The following is a 19,621-nucleotide window of genomic DNA, read 5'->3' as shown; positions in this document are numbered from 1 at the left end:
ATTTGAGTCCTGAGCTGGCAAATGCCTACGTTTATTTATATCTACTTATCTGCATGGAAGGAGACAGGAGGCAGAGAGAGATTGAGTTCAGAGGATTCTTAGTTAAACAAAGGTCTCTATGAATGTGCATCTTTGTAGGATTAACTGCAAGGAGTCAAATATTTTAAGTATATAGTGTGTTTCCAGAGCCAGCTTTCTAAAGGCACATAGCATCAGCTTCCCTCTTTTCCTACCAAAGTCAATAGAAGTGTTGTCAGTGACCACAGCCACAAGCAAAAACTAGTTCAAAATCAAGCACTTTTTATTTTTTCCTGCAAATTTTTGTCTTGAAACTGGATCACTACCATATTAAGTTGTGCTGAACTCCACTTGGGCTCTACCTTGAGATAATACCCAGTGTGTCTTATAGTGCTTGCACAGAAACTTAACCTTGTACATGCAGGTGGTCCTGTGAATTCGTGTGCTTCTCCCATTGCTTGCCTTTGTATCAGGTCCAGGTTTGAAAAGCAGAGAAGGAATTCTAGTTAGGTAGTCAACAACTGTTGTATATTGACTGGGGCATAAGTATTTCCCTGAGTAATCGAGAATAATTTCCCTTGCTAATTCCCACACTGTAAATCAAGGTTATGACAAAGGGGTGCAGTGTGGCATCTGGGCAGCTGCTCCATCCTCAATCAAGTGTCCAGCACTAAGAGATGCCTGAATACTGCGAAGAAAGAGGTAAGTTGGTAAGTATGATACCACTTCTGAAATTACAGACAAAATTTTAAGCAAATCTATGTAAATTGTCGGTGCAGATCTTAGTGGCCTCCCGAGGATGCTGTGATTTACCTACCCTCTTTTCCCAACATTTTTTCAAAAGTTTTTTCCCCCCATGAATATTTATGTCGATGCCTCATTTGCTGACTGAATTTCCACTCTGCTGGAATTATGCTTCCCCATAGTGCACCCAGGAAAGGTGAGCCGTTAGAGGTGAGAAAAAGAGATTCCATGACCTTTAGGAAATAGCAAGTGGCACTAGATAAAACCTATTCTGTGAGGGGTTACTTATGGATTGGTTGGACATAATTACCAAAAAATTATTATCTCTCTGAAACAATTAACTTCTGGTAGATCAGAGTCCACATCTCCAGAAGCTCTGAACTTTCGCAAATTGGCTCAGCCCATTGCCACTCTTAGGCGATGAGTAATTCTTAAACTAGGCATGAGTGATAGATACCCCATATTTCTGGTTATGAGTATGGACTTATTTACAGCTGGCATTTTTTTAAAAGTGAGTGGTAAATGTTAAGGTGCTCGATTCGATGCTTATGAATGTGTTTCCTTGGTGATAAAGCTTTCACTAAGCATGTTATCTGTCTGTGCTATCTTATATGCAGACAAGAGATGATTCACACTGTGTGTTATAGGTCTTGTGCTCTAAAATTGAATCCTCTATTGAATCCTCTATTGACTTATGGCTGAGAAGCATAGAAATCAAATCCACAGCTGGTTCTTCTTAAAAGTGAAGTTTTGGCAAAAGCAACGAAGGCTTTAATGCATTAGAAAAGTGTGCATTTTTTAAAGTTGTTTCACTTCCTATTTTCTCTCTGCAAAACTCCCTGAAGTTAGAAGTGCTCGTGTGTTTCATCTTGCAGTTTCAGCAGAACATAGCTTTGATTTTGCATGCCCCGCTACTGCCTATTAAATGCAGAGAAGATGTTAGTTCATGGAGGTACGCAGGTTAAATAAACAAATACATAAGATGAAATCTTTCTGGCACAGAGAAGCAATTTATCTAATCATGAAGCAGTTGTGGCTGGAAATCTCTTCAGCAGAGAAACAGAAATGGCTTTGGAAAAAGTGAAGTGGTACAGAAAGACTAAGCAAAATCCTCCTTGCACTGACAAAAAGTGTCACTTACCCTAAAGCGAGAAGTGCCATCCCAGTTAAGGTTTTGCATTTTTCCACTTAAACCTTCCTTTGTAAGTAAAATAAAGGAGAGTTGGCCTGATGGATGTCTGTGAATAGTTACCTAGTGCATCTCTGATTTACTCTTGCTTTTCATCAGCTCCAGCACTCACGACCTTAGAGGGTTATAACACAAAACAGGTAGATGCAAAAGATGCGGACTTAAATGAGACTTGCTGCCAGTGAGACACTGGCGATCACAAAAAGCTGTCATCCCAGCACATGTTACTCATTGGGGCTTGAGAACTATAAATGGCATAGGGTTATGTGCATTAATTGCATCATAAAGTAGAGGGGCCCCAAAGGAGGTCTGGTCTCAGCTGTGCTATGACTGGGACAAACAATTAATGAGAGATCTTACAATCTCATTAGGCAGGACAGAAGTAGAGAGTATTAATCTCCTATTCTCTGTCTTTGAGACTTGAGTTTAAATATGCCCATCGTTTACACAAACAATCTATGGAGGGAAATGGAACTGACTTTTCTTGAGTCTTATTCCCAATTTCAGGGGCTGGCTTTTCTTTCTTTCCTGTTTACATCAGCATGAGCTCTGCAACCTCCCTTTTTGTACAGAAGTCATCAGAGACATTTAGGTTTTTCTTTTGTCTCTGATTTCAACTTCTGTTTCTATGGTTTGCATTTTTGACAGCTACAGTGTCATTCAGTAAACTGCAAACTCTTCTAATCCCAATGATATTGTCTTATTTTTTAAGTTCTGTTCTTGCACAGACAAAACTGTCCGACGTATTTCTTGAGAATGTTGTTTTTAGAACTTCAGATACAATAAAGGTAAATCAAGAGCCAGGTCAAGTTGCTTTGTGTTTCTGTTGCACAGTGGAGACAGAGATTTTCTGACCCTGCAGGTATTAAAACCTTGTTGGCCATTTAGGAGAAATTAGCCAGATGTTGACCCCTTTACTGCCCATTTAGCAAGCTGTAGCCCAAGCTGTAGTAACTTTGTGGGAAAATGGGTTCTCTGGTATGTGGTAATGCCCCTGCACTGGTCGGAGCTTTGCTATTGGAACTGGTACAGCCTTTCTGGCATCCCTAGATAAACTCCCACATGATTTACAAAAGCTGTCAAGGGCTGGCATTGGCTTTGGGGAAACCTTAGAGATGGAGTTCAGGGGTACCACAATACAGGCCAGCCCTGTAGAAACCCACATGGAGACTAACAAAGTTGCAGGCTGTAAGGATGGCTTTATGTGCTCTCTGCCTCATGGGCGTGAGTCATGTAGGACAGATCTAGAGAGATCTCTGCACTGCTGGGTGGGTGGGAATCAAAATGTGAGGGTCTTTCATGTCAGCCTCTAAGGGACTAACACCCGACAGATGGTTCTTCCTTTCAGAAGAAAGGAAAAAGGTGCAGTATCTCCTAGAACTTATATTGTAGCTTTTGGATTTGCTGCTGTTGTTGACGTGGCTTTGGAACAGCTTTAGCTGGAACTATTGCAAGAACCTGATTCTGGCATTGTTTTGTCTTTTTTACTACTGTTTTGTCCCAGTTTGTCTTTGGAAATGTCTAGAAATGGAAGAGGCGCCACTTGGTCAATAGTCTGGGGGGGCAGAAAGATTGTCTCCTTCATTCTTGGTTGGCCTTGAAATTCCCCCTAATTAGTATTATCATTATATTCTCACTCCTATCACCCACTCTGTCTATTCAGCTTAAATATACCACCTCCAGACATAATAAATCTGAAAAAATGTGCCTATTATTTTTCTTTCTAAATCAAGTCCAAAAGAATGAAGCAGCAGTACAGTTCCGCTAGAGTAACTGCTGATTTTGCTGCTTAATTTTTTTTCTCACTTCTTTCCTATTTCCCTTTGTTTTTCTGCATATCTCCAGGATACATAAACTCCCTGTCACTCTCACAGCTCTTCTCAGCTATGCAGCTGCCTGTCAAGGAATACATGGTAAAATTCCTACCATTACCCATTCCTCACACTCAGACAAGCGTTAGGCCAAGAGCCACAAATGTGATTCAGTTGCTGAGATTTTATCCATTCCGTGAAGAAGTTTGGAACTTAACGGGAAACACACAAAGCAAACAAGCTGCCCTCTAATCTAGGAAATTCCTCTAGAATGTCTCCCTTGGAAGACTCTTGCATCAGGACAATCAAATATAAGGAGATTTGGAAAAATTTGGTTTCACCTAAACTTTGGCTGGATAATGCATTTCCTAGAGAGCAGTTTCCTTTGTGAAAACTGTCTGAAAGTGGAATTATGTGAAAATCAGCATTTCTCCTAACCCACCCTTATCTAAAGTATATTACTGAATAATACTACAATAGAAAAGGAGAAAAGGACTTTTTAGGTTCCTGAAAGTTTTCAAGGTGGATTTTTGTGTGAGCAGGAAGAGAAATCTGAAGAAGGCACGTCCCATGACTTTTGGGTTTGCCACATTTAAAGTGCAGTAACTGAAACATACATTATTGTCAGTATTTACTGTCAATATTGTAATATTTATTCTCAGTTACAAGGAAGACATGTTTTTCAGATAATAAGTATTATTATTAGTGTTATTTCCTTCCTCCAGATTGAAGCATTTTAGGAAAAGTTACACACAAAACTATAAACAAAAGCAAACAAGGTAATGTTTGCTTTTCTAGCAGTATGCCTTCATAGTCTCTGCTGACATTTTTAGTTTTCTGACAATGGAGCTGTTTAGTAAATCCCTTTAAATTCTTTCCCAGCCAGAGCCAAATTCATCTCCCAAGCAAATTCCTCCTTACAATTACAGTGTGATACTTCATATCTGGTATATCTGGTTCTCAGTGCCTGATTATGAGCTAGGGATTATGAACTAGTTATATTTAAGACTGTAATTTGTTTTTGAAAGTTTCTCTTTGTCATTCCCCATTTTTTGGTCTCCCTACAAATATCTTTTAAGAGCAGCTGAAATCCTGCCAGACCCCAGAGGACAAAGGCGGGTGCACAGGTGTTGGAAATACCCAACAACTCCACTAACCAGGGGCTTTGCAGAGAGCATCGTGAGCATCAGCTTTGATTTTAAAGAATGCTGTTGCTTTGGCACTGCTGGGGGGGTAAACAAGTGAACATTATGTTATGTTTTTTAAATACCCATTGGACTTGCATAGATTTTCTTTAGTTAATGTATCAAGCATTCACCAACTACAAGATATATAAGCTAATAGGTACATCATTTAAACCGAGTTGAGCTTAAGTGTCTTAGATAATTAAGCTTTGTATAAATTCCGATTCAAGCAATTTCAGCAAAAAGGCTTACAAGTAGCCAATCTGGGATAAAAACATTTTTATTTCAGTACCTTGCTCTTCATAACATCCTTCACAGATGCTATAACATTGTTTTAGTCTTTAGAAAAATATCTAACAACATGATTGTCTCACACCAGGCATAATCCCAGTGGAAATTAAAATTGCATGCATTTTCTCATCACTCTTTATTTAACAACTGGGAGAGTTTTAATATTTGAAACTCAGCAAGAAAATTGTCTTGAAACACAGAGATTCCTTTGGGGTAATTTCACTTTTGTTTTGTGTGAACTTTAACTGAGTGATTTTTTTACAGTAATATGAGTCTATGGATTGTATGATGGGTAACAGGGCTTTCTATATATGCTCCTCACCTAACATCCAAGGGAAAATAGCAAAGGACATTCTAATAAAATCATTTGAGTCAGCTAGCCTTATTAATAAAGATGCCCCATTTCAGATGTTTTAATAGTTACTTTAAACCTGTGTCACTGGGTTTAAGAGTGAACCTGAAAGTCACTGTATTCCCGCATGAAAGGCAATACAGTTCTGACACTTCTTCAATTTTCACAACAATAACATCAGATGAAAAAAAAGTGAAAGAGTAAACAGAACTCTGCTATGAATATTCAATGTCAGGAACAAGTGAATGCAGGAAAATCACTTTAGACTTTAATAGCAACTAAAATTACAGCATCTTACCCAGAGCTGTGTTTGATTAAATGAGCAAAAGTTGGCTGTGAGAAGAAAAGACATCACAGAAAAATATATAGAGACCTCTGCTTTGTTTGCATGGAGTATCTTTGAAAAGCTTTTGTAGTACTACTTCCCCACCTCACCCTAGGGTAAGATAGCAGCGTAAGCTGAGCTAGGACAGGAATAGCATTTTCATGTTGCTGACAAAAAATGGGGTGCTATCCCTCCTGTAAAGTCATCAAAAAGGGAGTATATTATAACTCTTAAGTATATACTTGGCCCCAGTGTGAGTCAGTTAGCATTTTTCTTGGTGCTTTTGAGGACACTGATTTATTATTTTTTCTTTCTGTAAGTGAGAGGACATCTGGCATGGCCAAGAAATCTAGCATTGATGGGACTTGGTAATGCAGTTTGCTTGACTCAGAGCAGCAGTATCCAGAAACTGATGGCTCATCTACAAAATGAGCTGGTTGTTTCCTTTCAACAACTGAACGACAAATGCTTGCAATGCAAAATAACATTACAATAGGCTCTTAAAAGTAGTTATAGAAAAGTGAAGTGGATTTAGTAGGGTTGATTGTATCAGCTGATTTCCATTAGAACTTTTTTCTTTTTGCCTGCAATCAACCCTCTGGAGACAGGTTTGCTAGCAAGGCACTGCAGCTATCGTGTAGTGTCTTCCTATATTCATTATAGCTCAGATCTCTTTTGCAGATTGAAGATTCAGAGGTCAAGAAGTACCTTTCAGAAACACTGCATTCACATTCAGAGAGTGTGGTTATTGTGGTGCCTTGCATTGGGCATCGTCGCTTATTTTCATGTGTTCAACAGAGTAACTTCAACACTCCTGTCACTGTGCTTGCACTCTTGATGTTTTCATCTTTAGCATTTCTGAGACAGAGTGAGACCTGCCAGTGCCTATCAGGAGTCTGGGGCTTTTCCCTCAAGTGTTTCTAGCAAAGTCAAAAAAGCAGCGTCCAAGGCCTCTCTTTATTCAGAGCTTTACACTGGTGCTGGTGCCACTGCATTCAAATCTAATTTGCTTGTCAGCTGGGATGATTGCACACTGAAATATATGCTCAGATACATACTTCCTTGGGTTTCACTCGTACTGTAAAATTCTAATCCTTTCTGGTGAATCTTAATCACAGCGTCTTTTTCTCCCACTAAATGTCCCATCAGGAATGTTGTTTACTAATTCTTCAACTGACAAAGAAATACTTCAGGTCTCCAAGTTGTTTCAGAAAACAGGCAACAGATCTACCCTTCAGGTGCAGCATCAGCAAGGCCAAAGAGAAACAGAAAGTGCTTCCTGTGATTTTCTTCACATTAGTCCTTTGCAGAGGTGAGAGTATTTGCCAGGACAGAACATTTATCACCAGACTCCATTTCAGTGGCACAATGGGTACCTGTGGATAAGCCTGTAAGAGAAAAGAGGTCACAGAAGATGTTTGTTCTCAAACAGTTCACCAATCACTCATAGTATAAGACCTCAGGAATATTAATATGGTCCAAATGTGTTTCAGATACTTGCAGAGTGTGGGTAGCCAGCAGCAGTCTGGTGTTGAAGGGAGTCTGCTCTAAGTGTTTGGCAAAAGTCAAGTTTTTCACCAAAAGATCAGATTACTATTAAAACCCCTAAAGAAAGGCAGAAGCTCGTTGTTCCCCTGTTTGGTTTTTTCTCTGCACCTGAGCTGAATACTGAGAATTCAGTAGCCTGGTAGTGAAAGATGGCGTTTCTGAAAAAGGAAGGCTATTGGTAGACCCAAGGTAGGTTCTAACTGGCCTTGCGATCTTTATGCCAAGAGCAGGGACACTGAGGATGTCATCAGTTAACATATGTGTAAGCCAAATGCATCAGTAAGGCCACTTTAGACCAGTCAAAGGTGCCTGTCAGGTCTCATACTGTTCAGCTCATACAGTCATTTGTGCAAGATGAGCCTTTGGAGCAGTTACTACTATCTTCTGCCCAGGCAGCAGGGTCTTCTAAGCCAGGGCCTGGTTTTGCATTCTAAACCTTGGAAATTGAGTTTAGATTGGTTGAACAGGATTGTCTTTGTTCTGTTTGTGCAGAGCCTAGCAGAGTAAACACCAGCCTATGATCCGGTTCTTATGTGCAGTGGTGTTGTGAAAGGCCAGATACCCATGTCAAAAATGAACTTTATTTCCTACTGTAAAGCCCTATCATCGCCTTGTCTGCGCTCAGACACTGAAAAGATTTTGGTTTGTTTCAGGCACGAGTGACTCTTTGGCGCGCACACAGCTCTGTCCAGATTATTCACTGAGGCTGTCAGTTATTTCTATTTGCAGACTGCCGTAGTTACCCTTTTAAATATTGCACCTCTCATTATCACAATCCTCCAACCTTATCAAAGTCACTGTGATTGTTTCCTGCTCTGTTTCTCCTGTATTAGCATGACTGATACAAGTATATTAAAGAATTACCCTTTTATATTCCAGCCTGAATATCAGTTTTTGAGAAGCAAGCAGGTCATCTTACGGATAGAAGATGTTTGTGCACAGAAGGCATTTTATTTTTTATTCTCTTTGGTATTTTAACAAGGGCAGTTAATATTCTCTTGTGAGATTTTGCCTTCTGGGTAAAGAACATCCTTTACCTCCCCTTCTCCCCCTTTCCCCAAACAATCTTCTGCTATGCTGGGAAGATGGAATGTATAGATGATATCCCTTTCAGAAAATATATCCATCATATATCACAAGTATTGTCATTATGATGTATTAATGTAATGCGTCATCAGAGAGCTGTCAGGGTGAAGATTTATTACTCTAAAATAAGTTATGGTGAGACACTGGGGAATGGGTTGACAGAATTTTTGTTTATTTTTCTAAATTAAGGACTTTTAAAGATCTCTTACTTTCATGAAGTAGTAGGGGAGGGAGGGTCACAGAAAAGAGAACTTGAATCAAAAACACCAGAAACACTCAGGAGGCCTCATAGAATAAGAATGTAATATTTTTCCCCCCAGGTAGTTTCCATGAGGTCTGCAAAGTTTAAGTTTCCAGCTTAGCTGAGGGCTACAGTGGGCACTCAAAGTCTTTTCAATCAACCAAAATTTGGACTTTATTGTTTTTCCTTTGAAGGAAAACAGTCACCAAAGCATGAAGACTTGGACTATATAAGACAAACCAGGTGCTAAAAATGGTCTAAAAAGTATTGCATTTTAGTACAAAAGGCTATTCCCTTTTTCAGGTGTGTCCAGTGGACTTAACATAAACCTGATACAAATGCATTGAAATCGGTTAGAGCTCTTCAGCAGGTTTGCACAGACTTTGGATCAAGCCCCTTCCCTGCATCATGTGGTGAAGCCATGAAACTTGGCACATTTATAGCACTGTAACATAAAGCCATCTGTGTACAAGTACAAACTTTTCCGTATTGCCAAAGTGCTTAATGTAATTACAATCAGGCTTGCTTCTCTTCTGCTTAGTTCATCCATATGCTGAGATGGATGCAAACTTGCACTGGTAAAGAATTACACAGCATCTGAATTTGCGTGCTGATTACAGCAACGTACATTGCTAACCTTGTAAATCATAGAATCATAGAATCATAGAATAGTTAGGGTTGGAAAGGACCTTATGATCATCCAGTTCCAACCCCCCTGCCATGGGCAGGGACACCTCACACTAAACCATGTCACCCAAGGTTCTGTCCAATCTGTCATTGAGCACTGCCAGGGATGGAACTTAGGCGCTTTTGTATTTTAAGGAATACACATGAAGTTACAGACTGTCTTATAGGGAAACTGGTAACAGAAATGTCAGAAAGTTCAGCCTGTATTCTTTTCTTGCTAACTACACAAGGCACCTGACTTAGGAGCTCAGTTGCCCTTGCTTCCCTGTATGACGAGTCAGAGGTGTCTCAGAATTTGGATACCTAAGACAGCAATTGCCTTCAGGAGGTGACTTTTGCTCCTTGCAGACGAGAAGATGAATGCTGAGCTCCTATTCACTTTGTTTACTCCTTAAAGAATGTTGTATTAATCCTGAGTGTTGGTTTCCTGGGCTGTCCCTGTCCATAAGTAGCTGCAAAGTAGTTGTTTCATCTTATGATTCACTCTTTATATTGACCTCATCTACTTCCAAATGCAATGTTATCCCATCTATCTACTGTATCCTTGCATTTCCTGCATCATGGTATTTGCACACCGTTTCCTTAACACTGAATACAGTATTGGTCAGTGTAAGTTGAATACCAAGGTTGCTTATAGGTTAATGAATGCACTGCGCTTGCTGCTGACTGATGTAATCACTGATAGGTGGTACACCGAACTTGACCCTACAGCCCACAGACATGTACTTGACTTTGTCAGTGGGGATGGTATATTTGAAAGGAATATTAACATTAAAAAGAAACACATGCAGTGGATGCATTTGCAGGTGCAGGGGATATGTTTTCAGGAAAAATAACCAGAAAACATTGCTGAAGGGAAAATGCGGTTATGCCAAAAAGGTCTACAAATTTCTCTTCCTGAAGAAAAATAATGATAAGCTGCTTAATTTTGGCCATTTTTAGCAAGACAGTTAAATTAATTACGTAAAATGTAGGTGTGCAATGAGTGCCAAAGTTATGCAAATTACTTGTACCCAAAGTCCTTTATAAAATCTGCTGCTATCAATAACAGAAAAAAACTTTCCTTCTCCATAAGCATCAGAATGGTTTAATCACGTATAATGGCACAGTTACATTGGCTTAAGCCAGATTTACTGAGATATTATCAGATATTATACAGGTGCTTACAAAACACCTACACTTTGCAGATGTCATATAACCTGTTTCTGCACGTACAGAAAGCTTTACTGGCCCTCCATTTGGTTGTGTAGATATGTATACACTGTATATCCATGTCAGATGCAGCAGGGGTTTACTTTTCTAACCTGAGATGTAAGAAAAGCACATTTATTTTTTAGTTGTTGTTAGTAGTAAAAAATATTCTTAGCGTGTACTCATGATCAACTAACCTGTGTATTGGAAGAAGGTGGGCCTGGTCCTCTGTAGTGTTGGGGGGGGGAGCTTGTAGGATCACCTTACAAAGTATGGTAATTGAGGGGAGATTTGCATTGGGATCTGTAGTCTGCTGACAATAGCTTCTTTCCTAATTTTCTGATGAAAAAGGACTTCTGACCCATGCTGCAAGTGACAAGAGGCAAGTAAGTCTTGTCTTCGCAGATTCCTATGGGAGATTGTCACACATGCTGCAAATCAGAAGTGTTTATGTCACATGGAGTTTGGAGTTATAATGTTTGCCCAAACTCCTGTCCCATCGGTGAGTAGCATTTCACTCCGACTTAGTATCTGCAATTGTTGCTGCTCAGATCACCAGTTAACACAGTCTTAGGTCAGTAAGTTTTAAAGGAGGTAAAACATCTTGGGGAGACCATGTGAAATCCATCATGGCAAACCACTGATAACTCCACATCTTATTAGCTTCAATTAAGTATTTCCATGGGGAACCGTGGAACTGTTTAAAGTCATGATGACACATACACACACTTTGTTCCATCCAAAGAAATAATCTGTTTTCCAGATTTCCAAATAGCCAAGCTATTTTGTTATAGTTTTTTCTTTTCCTTCTTTTAAAAGAAATAATTTATAAGAATTTATCTTGGGCTTGCTACAGATTTAAAAGGAGAAAAAAAGGTTTCTTCTGTCTGACTTCTAAATTATATGCATGACCAAAGATAAATATGCTTTTTATTTATAACTGTGGAGAGATGCCAGACATAGCCTTTCATATGACGCACCGCTGCTGTAGTAGAGCAGCACTTAAAACAGTTCCAGTCAAGTTAGGCCCCAAGACTTTTCATGCAACTTCATGCAAAATGGTTAAGACCTTTCGTTTACTTTTTTTTTTTTCTCTTTTCTTTTGAACATCTTCAAACGTTACAAGTGCCACATGCTTAGAGGATGCCAGGCTTCTTCCTGTCAAGCTGAGATGGTCTGAAAACCACATTGAAACATGGGGAACTGCATCTACCACAGATTGCAGATGGGGGGGTGGGGGGGTGGGGAGACTGCAGGCTGTAGATCTCTTCTGCCACTCCCTGTATGGCTGGTAACAGTTGGATGAAGGTTATGGATGGAGGCTGGCAAAGCAAAGGATTGTTGTGCTTTTATGAGGCTGGGATGAATGGACTTTGACAATACTGCTGAATAGGAATACTTGTGGAGCTAATACAATTTGTAATTGTCAGAAGTGAAAAGTAAAAACATGATTATAAACTGTGCCTAGGATCAGCTTATGTCAGCTTTAAATGGTTTAAAAGTCTACTGTCTGGAGCTGCATCTTACTTGCCTGTAAAACTCCTTAAAGAAGACTTAAATAACTGTATAAACATGTCTCTCCCTTCTTATGTATTTGTTGTGAAAAGTAGCCCTTTGTCTAGCTGACAGGAGGCAGGCTTTTAGGACAGATGTGAAGCAAGGCCTTCCAGATAAATCAGAAAATATGGAATATCTCAATTTAAATAGAATGAGACAATTACCTGGTAACAGTAATCTTTTAGAAACTACTGTTTGTCCTAGTTTTGTGCAAGGTGAGGCTCTGAATAGTTGGGTGCTAGCACGCCTTGGTCACCTGGTGGCTTTGTGATGTGCTGCCAGGCTTGGAAACTGTTTCTGTGTGGATGTGAGGAAAGCCTGTAAACGATGCTGACTTCTCCGAGAGAAGGGAAGGAGCATAAGAAAGCATCTCCTGTTACCTAGCGCCTACCATCATTACGCCTGACCCCGGCTCATTATCCCTTGATATCTGGAGCAGACGATTACCTTTGATGACACTGCACAACAGTGTGCAAAGGAGATGCCTTCCTTTTCATTTTGGCTCTTGAATGCCAAACATGGTAGTTTCTTCCCCACGCTGTGTCCAGCCTTCCTTTAATCAAACACTTGTACAAAAATTAAAATGTTACTAAATACTTATACTAAGCAATACTGTTTAGATACTGGGTTACATTTCTAATCTTGCTAGAAGTGCCTCTGTCTTCCCTTTACCTAGTCTGGAGTAGCCTGGAAGCAACTAATTTACCATGTAATAAGATAGGTTCCTGTTGACACAAGTCAAGGGCAAAACTATTAAGTCATTAGGGCTAATGTTGTAACATTCTGATACAAAGGCATGGCCTGGGCCTTTCAGATGTACATCTGACCTTTGAGGATTAAGTTTCTTCGCAGCTTATTTTTGGAACTCAAAATATGTCTTTTTTTTCCCTTCTGCTTCACATACATTGATCTTTGGCCTTCTGAAACTTGTATAGCAGCTTCTGCAGTCCTTATTTGTCCCAGTTTGATCAGAGGAAGTAAGGATAGAAAAGGCATCACATTCTTTATCCTGCAGTGCTTACAGTACATCATGTATTCCTCTGTTTAGCACTGCCCATGTCACAGCTTGGCCCCAGGGTTTGCCAGTAGAAGGGATTTGGGGAAATCGAAGTGGCTTTCAAGACTCTTCCACATAGAAGAAAAAGTGAGGCTTGCTTGAACCAGTCTGTCTAGATGTCATTTAAAGATATATAAATGTGTCTTGTGATGGCAGTGTGATATTTTGGTAAAGTAACTTCTCTTAAATCTAATGATTTTTCCAACAACTAGATTATATTTTCAATCATTATATCCTCCAGCCTAGCAGCAGGTCTGCACTTGCTTCACTGGCAAGGGAACTGTAATGGGACTCCAAAACTTGTCTTGCTGTCATACTTACTATCTCTCACAATTCGTTCACTTAATGTCAACTTTGTAAACTTGTTTAGCTCTTTTCTTTTTGTGAGCCACTCTCTGAAATAAGGAGCCAAGGAATGTTCTCACTTGGACCTGTGCTGGGTTGCATTTCCATTTACCATCACTCTGAAGACTAACTTCTCCAGGTAGATCAGCTTTACCCATGTGTAAGCCTCATGGCTTTCGTGTGTAACGGACCAGTTTTCGTTTTCAAGATACATAAAGAAACCAAATCAAAATACATCCCATCTGTTGCGTAAGTACTGTGTCTGGAACTTTTGCCCAGAATGTTTTGGAGCATATAGGCTGAGAACATACACCAGGGCCTGAATGACATTGTTAAAGCTAGTCGCATTAAGTATTTAATAAGGAAGGCTCATTTCATATGATGCTTTTGTTAATTATATAGGAATGTATTCAATAATGTGGAGCATTCACCAAAAAAAAAAAAAAAGCTGAGAAAGTTTTAAATTTAATTTATAAATTGTTTTTTAAGTCTACCTTGCTCATGCATTTAGCTTGTCCTTGAGGGCCCTCTCTCTTGAGGAAGAAATAGCAGACCATTCTTTAAAAAGGACATTTGGGAAGCAAGTCATTAAGGTGTGGAATGCTATATTTAATGAATTTCTGGTTTGTTTTCCTTTTGCATTCAGTGTTTTAAATATGATGGTAATGAGGAAATGCTCTATTTCATGAATTTCTGTTTTATTTTTACATTCAGCAACTAAATACAATGGTGATGGGGAAAGAGAAGTTGCAGTAAAAAAGATTTTGCTCTTAAGACTGTACATGCCAGGGTAGGTCTGGAACGGATGCTTATGGCTGAATTAATAATCTCTGACAGTAGAGGTTTTGAACATGAATTCTGACAGACCCTTCACTATGACAATACTAGTGGGAGTCACAATAATATTATCTGCTGCTCAACATTGCTAGTATGTGAGCACTGTTGTGCCAAAGGTTAATATGCCAGTTTTATTTCCTTCTCTCTACAGCTATAATTTAAACGAGTTGCACACATAAGTGATGTTATATGCATAGGGCTTTGCATTTAGTTTGCTATGTCAGATTTGTTTATAAAAATCATATTTTGAACCACTTGCCCAGGGGCTCTGTTCTGGGGAGCTGCAAGCTGATTTCTTTTAAAGAAGCAGCTTTCATATTCCATGAACTTTCAGTAGAGATTTTGGAGCTCTGAACAGGGACCTTGGTTTTAAAATTAGCAGTTGCCACATTTACACTTAGGTTTAATTACTTAGTAACAGAGAGTTTAATCCAGTTTTACATGTGTGCCACATGACCCCTTACATACCTCACTGGGATTGGAAGGGCCCCCTGCTTCTCTTGGGAAAAATTGCTTCCCAACATTTTGGAGACCTTTTACAATGTTTTTGTTCCTATGCTGCAATGTTAACATTGCCCATAAACCTAATAGTCACACAGTAGCTAATAAGGGGCAGAAAGTTTTACAGTCTTTTCCGCAGTTGTTAAAATCCTGGTACTGTAGTTTAGTCCTACCCACACGAAACCTATCAGTTGTGAAAAACAAGACACGCTATATTGGTGTATTCTTGGAAGCCAGTGGCAAAGAGGACCTCTCCTGAGCATCTAGCTAAACGTAATGAACTTGGGGATTATTTAAATTGCTTGGCTTGTAATATAAACACTCCAGGGCTTGCCAGCAGTGTACCTTCAGGATTTGTGGCTTTTCTAAAAAAATCATTTTGGTTTGGGGTTTTTTGGATTGGTTTTGTGTTTTTTTAGAATCCAATGCAATTAGTGGCATGATGGCAAAAAATGATTTATCAAATTGCCTTTCAGTTACAGGAAATAGAATCCATTAATGATGTTGCAAGCATATTTATTCAGGTTCAGCAGGAATCGTTTTCTAGCTGTCTTTCTGTGTTATCTAAACCAAGAACATTGCCAGGGTACCAGCTGAGTTGTCCTTTGTGCCTTTGTAGACCTTCAGGTAGTTTTGACCTTTTCCTGCTACGGGAGATGCTGGTATTCATGAATGCACCAGTGGAAATCATAGATTCATAATAAGGCACTTCTCAAAGTTAGTAAGCTTTTTGAATCAAACCTGAAATGAAATGGGTCTGGATGTAATTAGGGATTGACTAGTGGTACCTGTTGGGTACACGCGATGCCTTTACCACATCAACAGGGAGCAGGAAAGGCTGAAGTTGGGACAGAGTGGTCACTAGGAGTGGCAGACAAGAAGACCTCTGAAAAGGAAGAATTCACAAACTTCTCTGAAAAGATTTTTCCATTAATCAGCCTCTGCTAATAGCTAAACAGATACATTTCAAAAATAAAATCAAACAGTAGGCATCTTTAATACATAATATTTTTCTCAGAAAGTCATAAGGTACCTATTCTAGTACATAGAAAACTAGTATACAGATTATTACACAGTAGTGAAGAGTGGTAGGGGAGAAGAATAAGCAAAAATTTATTTATTTCAAAATTGGAATACTATGGAGACCATGAGCTCTTAAGTGCAATGATACTGTGTGCTGTCTGAAAGGGCAGAGTTCAGATTAATTGGCTGCCATAACTCTACTTCAATGCTTGAGATGTGATTTCCTTTAGATTTTGTTTTCCACCTGTGTTGCTGAGATTGCAGTAGTATGTTCTGGGCTTTGTGTGACTTGCCTAAAATGCATTTTTGCATGGATTAATGGTGTGCATGTTGCTAGTTAGATTTTAACATTGTTATCCTCCCCATCCCTGAGAAGAGGGTTATGGGCTATTTTGGATGAGCTTGGCACTACCAACATATTGGGGTTTGAATCCTCTGAAAATTGGGTGTAGTCAATGGAATAGAAATCTGTGGGTTTGGTATTGGATTTCATGGAATCTTTGAATGCAGTTCAATAATGATGGAAGTGATGGATGAGTTGTGTCTGTGATGGGCAGAGGCTTCAACAATAAGTGTCTATGAACAGAGATGGAGCTCCACATTTGCACCCCTGTGCACTGTGCCAGAGCGTTACCCAAATACAGCACAATTACACTGCCACTGTGCTATAATAGAAGTCTAAAAAGGAAATGGTACTATTCACTCAGTAATTTCTGACCCGTTCCATGATTACACTACTGGATTCGTTTTGTAGCACGTATATGGGAGTACCCTTGTAATTACCTGTCTAAAAATACAGCACTGCCATTTCTGGGTTGCTTTTGAAGAGCGGTTGCATAAAACTTTATCAAGATGCTCAATACAGTGTGCTGCACTCTGCTTGGCCTGGATTGTTACTGGGAAAATTAACCCAGCACTGCAATGGTTGCAACATCTTCCAGCTCTCAGTGCACTCGTATGTGATTCTGAAATTCCCTGAATTCTGAAATTCATCTGAAATTCCCATAACCGGTGGGCCTGATGCTGATGGAGTGGGAAGGGGTAGGAAGTAGAAGCAGGTCCCTGTGCCTGCCTCTTCCCTCACAGCCTGGCTTCCTAGATTCTCAGGGCTCTGCACACCTGGTCTGATGCCAAATATTTTCTGCTTAACCACAGGGGTTTTCTTGAACAAGCAAGCTGTGGGGAGAGCAGAGCGGGAACTTCTTCTCTGAGGTGCCTCTGGACACCCTACTACTGTATACAACCCTTCAGTATAGGCTTGCCCCAAAGGTATAGCCTGCAGCTGTCTGACAGGCTGCTTGTATCAAGAAGTCAAGCATTGCGCTGGAAAACAGACTTGTCTTCGTGTGGTAAGTTTGTTCTCCTAAACCTTGATCCCCAAACCACTGAAATCAACAGTGTTTTGAAGTCAATTTCCAGTGATTTCCATGGTCTGGAGATTAAGTTTCACTGCTTTTCCAACCCTGGATCTCAACGGTTCCTGACTGCCTCACTCTGGCTCTTTTTTTCTCTAGTGCGGGGAAAAAAAGATGCTATTTAACGTGATGAGATCTAAATAACTGGGCACCGTGCATGGAAAGTACAGCTCTATTGTTAGCCCCATTTCACAGACAAGGAAGCTGTATCTGAAATGATACATCCAAACGGCCGCAAAGCAGAGAATAGAATCCAAGTTTCATTCTGTAGATATCCTGGTACAACAAAATTTTTCAGCCTCATTGTCATTTGCAAATATTTCCAAATATCTTGCCTTATCCTTAGTCTCTTGTAAATACAACCCTGAACTGGAAATGCTTCATGTGCACTTTCCTATTACATTGCTTTCATTTTCTTTTCTTTATTAGTTGTAGTCATTAACAGTTTGTGAATGTCATGGCTTAAATCAATTATGGGTAAAGGTATACTAACAGGTAATAGAGCCTTTTTATTGTCATGATGATTGAGGCAGAATACTACAGAGAAATTGCACTGGTATTTTCAAGCAGAAATGGAGTATTTTTTTCCAAAACTGAACTCACAAACCTCAACATTCATAACTTTGACTGAGAATCAGGCTCCTAAAAAAAAGAGACTGAGACCCTTCTCACATTTTCCATTACTAAGGAAGCATCCTTACTTCAGCAGCCAGTCAGGGAAAGCAGCTGGAGAGCTACATTTTACGTGACACTTTGGAAGTGTAGTTTTTCAGTGTTTATCAACCACTGTATTTTCAGCTTGAAGGTACCAATGTTTTTGTGTCGCACAATAAATTACAGAATGTTTACATGCAATTAGGTATGTGCCTACGGAGGAGAAGACACTGAGAAACAGGATTTTCCAGAGGCAGTAGCTAGTTTAGAGGCCCAGAGCCACTGCAGCAGCTATTGTCAGGGAGGACTGAGTGGCAGTTCTAATTACCAGTGTCTACACAGGTTCCTCATAGGAAGATACAAGCTGTCACGATCCCTTGCCAATCACATGAGAACTGACCTAGGGAGAGCATCAACTGAAGGTGAGTGTACATGTCCAATAAATTCAGTCCCCACTGCATTAGCTTATTTTTAGGATTGTCCTGAGAAGACATTCAGCCTGTATCATAAAACCTTCAACTGAGCAGAAAATGTACAGAATGATGATGACTTTAAATTTGGGATCATGCCCTCTGGGGCATGAATTCATAGTACTTCGGGTATGATCTGATAATGTACTGAATGCTGAAGGAGCATAGAATTTCTAGATGAGTTCATAAAGACAGAGCATTTATGCAATGTCAGGGCTCTCCTGATCAAAGGAAGCAAAAGGAATTTTATTCTTAATTTTACTGCAAATGTTTTTCTTAATTTGAAATAAAACCATGCTTTCTACATAAGAGATTTCTCAGAAATAGGATGGTTAAAGTTAGCGCATAAATTTATGCATGCAACTGATAACGCCACTTTCTGATTTTTCACCTTCTTCCACTGAATGTATTAGAGACTTGTTCTTGAACATAGTTTAGACAATACATATGTCACAAGCAATGATGAATCAAAGAAAGAAAGCATCCAGAAAGGGAAGCTAACTAGACAGGTAGGCCCTCATCAGCATCACATTCTGTCCCATAGCTACAATAACAATAATTGAGTCAGACACATGGATTTTAAGTGCCTCTTAAAGAGGAAAGTTAGGGAGAGACACTGTGGAAAGAAAATTATATACTGAAATGTGGCATCTCAGTTTTGCAGCTGCCAACCTCGTTCTGTCACTAGCCATAGCCATTGCCTTTTCTTCTAAACTTAGCAGGGGATGGGTGAAACTAAAGAGAAGCAGTGCAGGTGCTTCAGCTGATAAGGAGGTGTGGATCCAAGTCCCTCTGTGCAATCAAAGCAAACCTTTAATCAGTTTTAACTCTTGAGAGAGGTATTTTATTTCTGTGGACAAAAGATGACACCAAGGAGATGTGTGTCTGCCTCATGTGGGTGGCTGCACACCTGGGATGCTCCTTGACAGCCCTTCATGCACCAGTTAGGGTTTTTTCCTAGTTTTGCCAGTTTGACACTTACATTTTGTCCATCTTGGGCAGCAAGCTTCTTCACTGTCAAGTTTCCCAATGATGGAAGGAAAATATTTGTCAAAAAAAAGGAGAAAATCTAGTCTCTGGTTCTGCTGCTAATTA

The 19,621-nt window shown here is 39.7% G+C and overlaps 1 long non-coding RNA gene across 1 annotated transcript in view; it reads left to right on the top strand.

The window, feature by feature from the left end:
* The window catches only part of LOC133273251 (uncharacterized), a 246,819-nt gene that overhangs the window by 186,296 nt on the left and 40,902 nt on the right, over window positions 1-19,621 (top strand). The gene's annotated exons all lie outside the window — the stretch shown is intronic.

Source organism: Pezoporus flaviventris, unplaced genomic scaffold (genome assembly GCF_033815535.1).
Source record: "Pezoporus flaviventris isolate CSIRO_AGI_PZ_B2104156 unplaced genomic scaffold, CSIRO_AGI_Pfla_v1 ptg000031l, whole genome shotgun sequence".
In the NCBI taxonomy this organism is placed as follows: domain Eukaryota; kingdom Metazoa; phylum Chordata; class Aves; order Psittaciformes; family Psittacidae; genus Pezoporus; species Pezoporus flaviventris.
Note: the sequence above shows the minus strand (reverse complement) of the source record. Positions and strands in the feature narration are given on the sequence as shown.